Source organism: Aethalodelphis obliquidens, unplaced genomic scaffold, assembly GCF_003676395.1.
Source record: "Aethalodelphis obliquidens isolate GAN/ISIS:26980383/991018 unplaced genomic scaffold, ASM367639v1 scaffold2, whole genome shotgun sequence".
Lineage (NCBI taxonomy): Eukaryota > Metazoa > Chordata > Mammalia > Artiodactyla > Delphinidae > Aethalodelphis > Aethalodelphis obliquidens.
Genome location: NW_020837946.1, coordinates 1006399 through 1018291, shown reverse-complemented (window position 1 = coordinate 1018291; position 11893 = coordinate 1006399).

Genomic DNA, 11893 nt, shown 5'->3' with positions numbered 1-11893 from the left:
AGGCCGAGACCAGCTCACCAGGGATGGATGCCGGGTCCAAGAGGGGAGAGGGAGGGGCCCACGAGAGCAGAGCTTGGCTCCCTCGTGGTCGGCAGGGTGGGCAGCAGCTGGAAGGACTCGGGCTGAGTCTGAACCCTGCACCCCAGCCTTGCCCTCGCCTGCCCAGCCATGTGACCAGGTGGTGGCCTCACGTGGAAGGCGACGACACACAGGCCTCTGCCCTGGGATGTCTGCCATGGGCAGGTTTCGAGGTTCAGAGCCCTCTGGGGGCCGTGGGCCTTTGGGTCCAGTGTGGGGTGAGCCCCAGGTCACGCCACCGTGCCAGGGAGAGGCTCTCAAGACACGTCCTGGGCCGGCAGGGACTTGCATGGACCTCCACCCATCCCTTCTCTCTCTGTTATCACCGGGGACTGCTCCCCCGTGTGAGAGCTGAGGCTCCTGGAGGAGGGCCTGGTGGGGCGAGGGTCCCGGGCAGAGCCCCGAACAAGCATGGGGCCAGGGTGTGCCCAGTCCTCCCCCGGTCCTACGGTCTCAGTAAGCGGGGACGCCGTGGCTGTGGAGAGCAGAGGCGTCTGCAGGTGGTCCTGCTGCTCCGGAGCCTGGGCGTCCCGAGGGCAGTGGTCAGTTTACGGGACCCTCAGCTGAGCTTTGGTGCCAGTGACCCAATCGCACAGGAATCTAGGTGCTGCTGGGAAGCCGGCTGTAGATGGGCCAGCATCCGAGTCAGCTGGCTTCAGTAACGGACGTGACGCCCGTGACCCGGGCAGGCCCCCAGACATCTCCTGACTGATGGTAAAGGTGCTGTTGGTTCCAGCTCTCTGGCACGGCGGGGCTGCAAGGGCGGGGTGAGGGCCGCCTTCCTGCAACAGCCCGAAGAGCTTCGGGCCTGTCCGTTTTACAGACTGAGCTGGGGTCCAGGTAAGCTCTCCTTTCAATTAAGCATCTTCCGCTAAAAGTAAAGTTTGCCAACCACTGACGGAGCCAAGCCTCATGAACGCCCCGAAGGAGGCAGTGCAGCCAGGGGAGGAAGAGACCGGGCCGGTCAAGGGCAAAGCCAGTTGGGCGCAGGCCCACAACCCCTGCGGCCTCAGCCTCTCCCTGTCTGGGTCTGGCGCTTTGGGCCAGGGTGGGAGAGGGACCTGGCAGGGAGCCCCCTGCAGCCGGGCCAGGCAGCCCGGCCCCTCTCCCGGCATCGATCACTGGCAGGGCAGCCCCAGGTCTGTCATCAATCACCCAGGGTTGATGGGGCCTCTCTTCTGGAAGATTCCGGAACAGTCTGCTTCACCGCTCCCATTCTTTCTCCAGAAGCGGGGTGGCGTCAGGGAGCTGTTGGTGGCCTCCTCTTCCCCCGCCCTGCGCCGACCTGGGGTGGGGCTCCAGGCCATTCTCCTGAGGCTGAGCCCCACCTCCATCGCTGTGCATTTGGGACCCTGGGTAGGAGGGTTGGCTGTGGTGGTCTCAGGGCGTAGGGGGTGCTGCCTGCCCGCCGCCCCGCTGATGCAGAGTTGGACGCCACGGCCAGTCCTAGAGATAGGCCAACCCCAAACCAGGCCAAGGCCCCTGGGGCTTTGGAGCCCCCCGCACGCAGGCCCCCAGGGGTCTGTTCCCCACTCCCCATCCAGGGAACCCCTTGGAGGGTGGCCCCAGAGAAGGATTGGGGTGACAAGATGGAAAGACACAGGAGGCGGAGATGCCTCCGGAAAAAGCATGCTGGTCCGGACAGGAATCCCTCAGATGTGCCCCAGCGCAGGCCCGGGTAGCAGGTCTGGCCACGGCCCTGGCTTCCAGGAGGTGAGCCCTGAGCCCTTGGAAGGTACCACCTAGTGGGGGTGTCTTTGTTCACCTGGCGACCTCGGTGACAAATGTGATGTGAGGTGCAGTCTTGGGGTCATGTGGTATCAATTGACCTCAGGAGGGGCTGGACGCTGAGGTCAGCCACTTGGCCAATCCTGAATCAATCGATGAATTGTGCTCCCGTAGCGGAGCTCCCGGAGCAGCTCCAGACTCGGGCTGCAGTGAGCCCACGACTGGCTGTGCTCCAGGCCCTGATCTCACGTGGATGTGGGGAGGCCGGCCGTCCTACCTCCAAGAGAGGACAGTGGAAGCTTCCTGTCTGGCGTTTCTCCCAGGTTCTGCGCTCAGCTTCTCCCCATGGCTGCCTTTAACATGTCTCCTTTCCCGGGAAACACCATAACCCTGAGTGTAGCAGCTCGGGTGTGTCCTGAGAGGCTTTCTAGTGAATTACAGAACGTGAGGCTGGTCTCAGGGACCGCAGACTTGTCACTGATGTCAGAAACAGTCTTGTGTGGATTTTCCCTCCCGCCTGTGCCGGGTAAACTCTGCACCCCACCTCCCAGAGCTGCTGCGGGGAGACTGGTCCTGCTGTCCCGGGGGGCCCCCGACATGTGGAGGAGGTGCTGGAGGTCACCCACTTGCTCCTCTGAACACAAACGGCTGTGCTGGCAGGGCAGTGAAGATGGAGAAGGGTCTGTAAACATCTAAACAAGCTCTGGCCACTAGCCCTCTGGGACTCAGGTTCCTTAGCTGGAGAACGGCACAGCGGGGTCCGCCTACTGAGGGCCACACTGCAGCCACACGGGGGGCCGGGCCAAGGCTCCACCCCCGCCCAGCGGGCCATCTGCACAGACCTCAATTTCAAACAGAATCAAAGTCTTTTTAGAGTTTGGGCAAAAATCTTGTGATTTTTCTTCTTTTCAAATAGTTTGGGCTTGGCAAGTCCCAAACTATACTTTGCCAAGCTCTCCTTCCTCCTGTAATTTAAAGAAGAAAAAAAACAAGACGCCAAACCACTGTGCATTTCAAGGGAAACCCGGCCTGTGTGCCGCTTCTGCCGCGTCATCAAATTCACGGTTTGGAGAATTGACGTCGGGTCCAGCAGCCTCACAGAGCCTCTCCCCGAGTTTGGTCATTTTCTATTTTATCGTTTTATTTTTAATCCGTCCACAAGGTGCTGTCTCTGCAGGGATCTGGGAGCCGGCCAGGCCACAGCTGGCCAGGTGATCCGTGCCGAGAACCCCTCCCCAGGGCTGCCAGGCCTGAGGGCCGGTACCCGGGAGCCGGTGGGCCAGACCCCAGCTGTGGGCGGAAGCGGGACAGCCGGTGAGGGGTCCTGGGTTGTGAGCTGCCGCCCTCCGCCCTGCCCGTCCACTTCAGAGGCTAGGGACCCAATACCATCTCCCGACTCTGTGTGCCAGGACAGACAGACTTGCTGACACCACCCACAGGGCCCAGAGGGCCTCGGGGGCCTCTGCTCCATGCTCCGGGGGCTAACAGGGAGGGGCTGCTCTACCATGGCGGGGTCTGGGGAAGGATGAGGGCCTCGGGATCAGGGCTGCTGCTTGACCTGCACCTTGCCCTCTGGGGGTTCCCTGGGGAAACAAAGGATAGAAGGGTGGCCTCCTGGGTGAGCAGACCCCAGGCAGTGCCCTCAGCGGAGGAGGGATGCTGCAGGGCCTACGCCCTCTGCAGATGGGCGGGTGCCATGCCCCAGGGAGCCGCCGAGCCACACGCCTCTGTGTGATGACAAGGCACCAGCCCACTTACGGGGCCGGGAGCCAAGTGTCCACAGCTTTGAGCAGTGGTTTCTGCTGGATTAAGGGATGCGCATCTCCACTTCCACCACATGACCCGTTCTGCAGATCTGCCCGGGGGCACCAGCCTGCTGGGGACACCAGGCCCACAGAGTCAGGCGCAGGTTCCAGCCCTGGCACGGCGCTCAGCCGTGCGCCCCCAAGCTCAAAATTCCAAAGGACCTACTGTACAAAGATGTGCGGGGAGAGGCTGCAGACCCCTGGGTCTCAGCTGCTGGGCCCGGGGGGTTCCGGGGTGGGTGACTCCACCCATTTCCAGGCAGCCCCGGAAAGGCCACACCTGCCTCCCCAAGGCAGGACGGCGCCACCGTGAGCACGGGCGATGATGACTGGGGACACTAAGCACGGACAGCCCGGGGCAGGACAGGAGGGGGCCAGGGTTCTACAGCGAACTTTCCAGACTGTGGGACACACAGCACCAGAAGCTGCGTAAGGCAGGCCGGGCCCGGCAGGTGCTGCCCGTCACACCCTGGCTGAACAGCAGCCAGAGGTACACGGGGGCCAGAGCCACTGACGCCCCTCTGACCCCACAGTCACAGCGATGTGGCCGCCTGCCCCGAGCCCGGCAGGGAGCCCCGGGGCAGGAGAAGTCACCCGGACCAGCAGAACTGGAGGGCTTGGGGGCTGACTCAGCAAACCACAGCCAGGACGGGGTTGAAAACGCCTGCATCTCACGGAGGGTTTAATCCTGGGACAGAGGGACGGCTCGGCATCAGTAAATCTATAAATATAACCCACTGTGTGAAGAAGTGAGGAGAAAAAAACATGATCATCTTAAAGGTGTTGAAAGCATTTCATATCCTTTCCTACTAAAGTAAAGAATGGAGCAAACCTCCCTAACATGATAAAGATTTCTTCTAGAAACCTTCAGCCAAAGTCATGATTAACGGTAAAACTTTAAAAGCACCCCCCTTACAGTCAGGAGAACACACAAAGGTCTCCATCGTTACCAATATATTTTTTTAATAAAGTTATTTATTTATTTTTATTTTTGGCTGTGCTGGGTCTTCGTTGTTGCGCACAGGCTTTCTCTAGTTGCGGCGAGCGGGGGCTACTCTTTGTCACGGTGCACGGACTTCTCCTTACCGTGGCTTCTCCTCTTGCTGAGCGTGGGCTCCAGGCACACGGGCTTCAGCAGTTGTGGCTCACGGGCTCCGGAGCGCAGGCTCAGTAGTTGTGGTGCACGTGCTTAGTTGCTCTGCGGCATGTGGGATCTTCCCGGCCCAGGGATCGAACTCGTGTCCCCTGCATTGGCAGGCAGATTCTTAACCACTGCACCACCAGGGAAGTCCCACCAATATTTTTACAACATTTCATCTTTTACCAGTATTACACTAGAGATCATAGGCAAGGCAGTAATATATATACTTTAAAAAAAGAACTGAAAGCCATAAATATTTGAAAATAAAAAGATCAAGCCATGATTAACTGTAGGTGCTATCAAGAAGTCAGAAGGGGGCCAACTGAAAAGCTGAATTCCCTGGGGGTCCAGGGGTTAAGACTTGGCACTTTCACTGCCGAGGGCCCAGGTTCGATCCTTGGTCAGGGAACTAAGATCCCACAAGCAGCGCAGTACAGCCAAAAAAAAAAAAAAAAATATATATATATATATATAAAAATATTAAAACTAGTTAGATAATTCAGTCAAGTTGTGAGGTCACAAAGCAACATTCAATAGTCACTAACTTTCCTGTACAAGTCATGACTGAGGAAAATACATTGCCAAAAATGTCACAAGAGCCAAAACAATCCAAAAATAAATCCAATAAAATGTAAAAGGCCTAGATCAGGGGTCCCCACCCCCCGGGCCACGGACCACTACCAGTCCATCGCCTGTTAGGAACCGGGCCGCACAGCAGGAGGTGGACAGGGGGCGAGCGAGCGAAGCTTCATCCGTATTTACAGCCGCTCCTCATGGCTCGCGTTACCGCCTGAGCTCCGCCTCCTGTCAGCATTATGGGGAGCTGTATAATTATTTCATTATGTATTACAATGTAATAATAATAGAAATAAAGTGCCCAACAAATGTACTTGAGTCATCCCGAAACCATCCCTCCACCCCCAGCCCATGGAAAAATTGTTTTCCACATAACTGGTCCCTGGTGCCAAAAAGGTTGAGGACCGCTGGCCCACATGATAAAAATTATAAAACTTCATTGAAAAGAAATTTAAAAAAAAACTGAATAAAGGGAGAAATTTGAAATACGTAAGATTCTCAATTTTGAGAAAAGAAATCAATTCTCCCAAAACTAGCCTACACATTCAGGGCAATTCATGAGACTTAAGGTCGAGCCCAAAGTTCTTACAGAGGAGAACATTTGAAAGAATAGCCAAGAAATTTTGAAAATTAAGAAAAATGTGTCCTATTAAACTATGGTATTTGAAACCGTGAGCTTTTGGTCCAGACGGAAACCTGTGCAGAGATGGGAGGATGGGAGTCCGGAAGCCACCTGCGTGGGTTAGAATTCATGTGGACTGACTCACACGGCTGCGGGCGAGGTGGAATCTGCAACGGAGACTCCAGGTGAGACACCTGTCTTTGATCCATAGAGAGCTCCTCAGATATCATTACAGAAAGACCAACAACAAAGGTGGGAGATGGCAAAGGGCTCGGATAGATGGGCCCCAGGAAACACGCAAGGTGCCACGAACTTATGAGAACATCTCAACCTCCCAGTCCTAGGGAAGCACAGATGGAAACACTCGTGAGATTCACCTGTCGTCCAGGTGGGCACATGACAAGGGGCTTCACCTGGCCCGGTGTTTCGGAAGGACAATTTGGCCATGTTTATTTAAAATATTGAAGTGCACACCCCATAACTCAGCAGACGTGTTTCTGATCATCTGTTCTATAGAAGAACTCATGTGTGATCACATAGACTCACTGGTGGGGTTTAATGTCGATTTGTCTGAAATAACAGGACTCTCGAGCAGAGGCGTGGTTAAACAGGAGGAGAATGCAGCCGCCTTTCAGAATAAAGAGGAAACAGAAAGGACAGGGCGACCTGGACACACGAATGTGAAATGACCACCAGGACTCAGGGTTCAGTTCAAAACGCTCCACAACAATATGCCTGATAGACCTGAACTATTAGGGTCTCTCAGATGCCCAGCTAAGACCCAGAGAAAGTTCTAGAAGGGCATGCCTGCAGTGTTTCCTCCATTCTGGATGGAGGGTGTGATCTGGGGTGTGAACAGGAACTTTATTTTTCATCACACACTTCTGAATTTGGAGTTATAACAACCACGTGTACATGCGCTACTAGAGAATGTTTTAAAGTTTTTGGGAAGCTTTCGATTCTGGCTGCTGGTCACGCTCACTGCAGCTCGGCTGACAGCAGTGGGCTTCGGCCTGCTCGGCCACCTCTCACCCCAGCACCTCCGCCCACTCCAGCAGGGGCTGCAGCAAACAGTCCCCCTACCCGAGGCCCTGCGGTAGACCCTCCTTGGTTCGGACAGGTGGACCCACCTGTCCAAACCAAGCATGTCACCTGTAAGTCCCAAGATCCCGGGCCCTCCTTCTACCCCGTACATAGCTGCACTCCCGGCGCCGGGGGCACCCAACCCAGCTCCTGCCTGGTGTCCCCGGGTGTTTCTGACCACTGCGGGGGGTGGGCAGGGGGCTGGCAAGGTCTCTGGTTTTGAAGTGCATTTTCCACAATTGCAGTTAAGTCAGAATACCCAATCTGGACAGCCTGAAGGTGCAGACGTAGAAATGGTCATTTGGTGAGACTAGCTCCTTCCAGAGAATCTGCAGGGTGGGAAGGAACCTGAGGCTGGGGGTCTCTCTGAGGCAACAGGAGGGTCAGCAAGCAGGCTGGCTGGCGACCACCGCTCTGAGCCTCATTCTGAATGCGGTCCTGAGGGGCGTGTCCCATCCCCACAGGACAGGCCCCTGAGGATGAAGAAGCAGGACATCGGGGGTCTTCGTGGCCTGGACCAGGGCATGAGGGACATGTGCAGGGTGTGAACACTCAGGTGAGGGCCAGCCTGTGCTGGTCAGAGCAAAGGCGACTATCTCCCCGGGAGTCCCTGAGCCAGGGAGCCTGAGGTGGAGGGTCAGGGGAGGGGGTGTCGGGGAGCAGCCTCACTCACCTGTGGATGAAGGATGGACGCGCCAGTTCCTGTTGTGAGCTCCGTGGCCTGCTCTCCTGACCTGGCGGTGACGCGTCAGTGGCACACGGAGAAGCCTCTATGGGCACCTGACATTGCGACGACATTGCTCTTGTCTGCTGTAAAAGGGCAGATCCATTCCCAGTGGGTGGGAAACTAAAGACTCAGAGCTTGAGAAGCGCTGCTCTTGCCACGCACTTCCCCTCGCCACCCCTTCCCTCCCTCCCAGGGGACCTGCCTTCGAGCTGACAAATGCAGGTCCCCACCAGGGCTGGAGTCAGAGGAGGAAGCACTGCCCGCTTGCCTCCTTCCCTGTAACTCTGGTGTTCCTCGCTGTCCCCGCTCTGGAAGGAACTGTCACAACAGCTTATCACAAGAACGTCCCAGGAGGATCGCTCACGCCAGGTGTGCTCCTAGGCTCCACTCAAATTAATCAGACTTACAAAGAATGACAGCCCTGGTTCTTTTTGGTGGGGAGCGGGTTACGTAAAATTCACGTGGCATAAAATTAACCATTTTAAAGCATACAGTTCGGTGACATGTGGTACCTTCACAACGTTGTGCAGGCACCACCTCTCTCTGGTTCTAACACGTTCTCGTCACCCCAGGAGGAAGCCTCGCCTATTGGCAGTCACTCCACATTCACCGCCCGCCCCAGCCCCTGGCTACTACCAACCTGCTTTCTGCCCCTGTGGATTTCTCTCCTCCAGACATTTCGTATAGAGGAATCAGACAATGCGCGGCTTCTGCGACCGGCTCCGTTCACTGAGCGCAGTGATTTCGAGGTTCATCCAGGTTGTGGGCTGTGTCAGCACCTCATTCCTTTTCATGGGTGAATACTACTCCATCGTGTGGACAGACCACACGTGCTTTATCCACTCATTAGCTGGTGGACATTGGGGTTGTTTCCGCATTTTATCTGCTGTGAATGATGCTGCTATGAACATTCGTGTACAAGTTCTTGTTTGACTGCCTGTTGTCAGTTCTTTGGGGTATATATACCTAGGAGTAAAATAGCTAGGTCAAAGGGTAATTCTCTTTTTCTTTTTAAGGACCCACCAAACTGTTCTGCCCAGGGGCTGCACCATTTTACATTCCCATCAGCAATGTACGGCAGTTCCAGATTCTCCACATCCTGGCCAACATTTGTTATTTTCCATCTTTTTTATTATATCCATCCTAGTGGGTATGAAATGGTACTTCCTTGTGTTTTTTTTTTTTTTTTTTTTTTGCGGTACGCGGGCCTCTCACTGTTGTGACCTCACTGTTTCGAGGAAGTCCAATGTATCAATTTTTTCTTTTGTTGCCTGTGCTTTTGGTGTCCTAGCTAAAAGCTCATCGCCAAATCCAAGGTCATGAAGATCGACCCCTGTTTTCTTCTAAGAGTTTTATAGCTTTAGCTCTTCCCATTTAGGTCTTTGAGCCATTCTGAGTTAATTTTTGTGTATGGTGTGAGCTAGGGCTCTAACTTCATTATCCCAGCACCATTGGTCGAAGGGACTATTCTCTCTCTCAGTGAATGGTCTCCACACCCTTGTTGAAAACCAGTTGACCATAGACATGCACGGGCTTACTTCTATTCCATTGGTCTGTGTCTTCACGCCAGTATCACGCCATCTGATTACTGTAGCTTTGTAGTGGGTTTTGAAATCGAGAAATGTGCCTCCTTCAACTTTGTTGTCCCTTTTGAAGGTTATTTGGCTATTCAGGGAACAACCTTGCATCGCGCCCATTTTTCCTATGCGATAAGGCAGAAAGCAAAAGATGCAGTGCCCTCCTGGGGTGGCTCAGCTGTGTTGGAGGGGATGAGGGGAGAGGTCTCGGGGCGAGGCAAGGGCACTGGGGCTGCGGGCCGGGGGCTGAGGGCACAGTGGGCAGGCACCTCAGGCCACCCTCCCCGGCTCCAGCCCCAGCCTCAGGCCTGGGGAGCCCTTTGATCTGGGGCCCTCGGGAAGGGCTAGGCTGGCCCGTCTGTCCCCATCTCGGGGACAGCTTTGCCAGATTCTCACTGAAGGGCAGGCGCCAAGGTGACAGGCAAACTGGTCAACGTCACCATCCGGTCTAAGCCACCAGCTGCCTACGCGGAGGGGACACTTGACCTCCAGTGCCCCCCGCCTCCCAGCAAAGGTGGGCCATGGCCACGTCCTGCTCACCCAGAGCTGGCCCAGGTCTGGGACACTCAGGCTGAGCTTGGCTGTAGGAACAACCCAACAGGCCAGGTCATGGCTGCAGCTGTGGTCACCAGCCTCCCCTTTCTCACCCAACTCCTCAGCCGTGTTGCTCCAGCCGGTGCCTCCTTTATCCGTGGGGATGTCCCTGCTGTGCTGGGGGACAGGGGCCTGTAGCCTCCCGTGCGCAGGGCCAGGGACAGAACCCTCCCTCACCTTGGGTTGCACCCAGGACAGCAGGGCAGGACGAGGCCGAACCGCTCCCCACGCCGTCCTTCCCAGCAGCGCACCCCTGACTCTGGAAGCAGCCTGCCCCTTGACTACCCCTTCCTCCCACCTTCCGCCCGTTTCCAGGGGTAGGGGTCCCTGGTTCAGCGTCAGGTGTCCCCTCCCACCCAGGAGGCTTTTACTCCTGCACAGAGAGTCAGAGCCCGGCAGTGTCACTGGCAGACCACGGCGGCTCGAGTCTTCTCTCAGCCCCACCTGCCAGTGCCTCCCCTCGGGGTCCGGAAGACGCGAGTTCCCACCCTGGGACTCGGTGCACTGCCAAGGTTGCAAGACCTGCTCCTTGGACCCTGCAGGGCCCCCCAGGAGAAAGCGCTTCCCTGTGGGCCCACACTCCGTCCCCTGCCTGGCTCTGCCCCGGCCCCAGCTTCACATAGCGCATGGTGGGCTGAGCGTTGGGTGGCTGGGCCGGGTCCTGACCACACAGGCTGGGGGCCTCCTCAGCCCGGCGTACAGGCCCCGCCCCCAGCCCGTGGGCTGCCCACCAAGGCCGCTGAGGCCAGAGCCACCTGCCCACTGTTCTCTGCTCCTGCCGGGCTGGCCGACAGGGGCCCCAGCCTGGCCACCTCTCCCGTCCTCCCTGCCGACTCAGGCGGACTCCCTGGGGAAGACCCTCAGACCGACGGCCCTGCAGCCCGGGGCACCTTCGTCAGGAGCAGCAAAGATTGGGACAGCCAGTCAGAGAGAGGTCCGCTCCTGGAGCCCCACTCAGCGGCCGCGTGGTGCAGAGGAATCATCGTGTCCTGGGCATGCTGGGATCCTGGCCCACGAGGCGAGCACGGGGCCCACGCCTACAGGAGCTCAGGGAGCATCTAGGTGAGTGAGCAAGGTGACGCCTTGTAGATGCCGATCTGCCTCTTCCTGAAAATGACAACTGGAATCTGGGTCCACCTTCGGCCACGTGGCGGACCCTGGTGCTTCTGGGCCAGCTCCTCCCAGGGGCGAGTCCTCCACGGGGTTCTCAGAGGATGCCTCGAGCCTGACCGAGCCCTGGAAACTGCTCTTTGCTTTGGGGACCCAGCCCAAGGGCTCTCCGGGTGATGAAGGAATGCTGGAAGGCCTCAAGTGCGGAAGACCGACTTCCCTTGAGGTTCCGCGAGGTCTCAGGTGCTGCATCTGCGTGGACACATATGTCCTCGGCCCCAAACCTCTGGGGCTGGAAGCAACCTCAGACCTGCCCCAAGACGAGTGGAAGATTCCGGGAGTGAAGAGCCAGGCTTGTCTGGGGCGGAGGGTGCGGCCTGGCTTGGTTTAACGTGACGGTCAGCGGTCAGCCGCAAAGTGCATGGCCGGGGGCTCTCTGGCATCACCCTGCAGGCAGAGTCTTTGCGGGCTTTGGGTAGAAGCTGGTTCTAGAACCAGCAGCCCGGCCATATGGACTGGAGAGAGAAAAGATGAGAAGCCAGCGATGGTCCAGGAGGGAAGAGGTGCGGAGGGGCCCACGGAACCAGGCAGGGAGGGAGCCAGCCAGCCCAGCCGGAACGCAGCAAGCTTCCGGTGGCCTGGGCCGGGAGAGCTTCGCCCCAACACGTCAGGCTTACCCCTTCCCCGGGGACGGGCCAAGGAGCTGGGGCGAGGAAGGCGGCACAGGGAAGCGTGCGCCAGGCGGGCCCAGGGCTGAGGGTGGGGCCTTCTCCTCCAGTGGGTGCGCAGACCCCAGACTCGGCCGCCCCACCCGCGCAGCTCCTCCCCAGCGAGCCCCGCGTGCACGAGAGG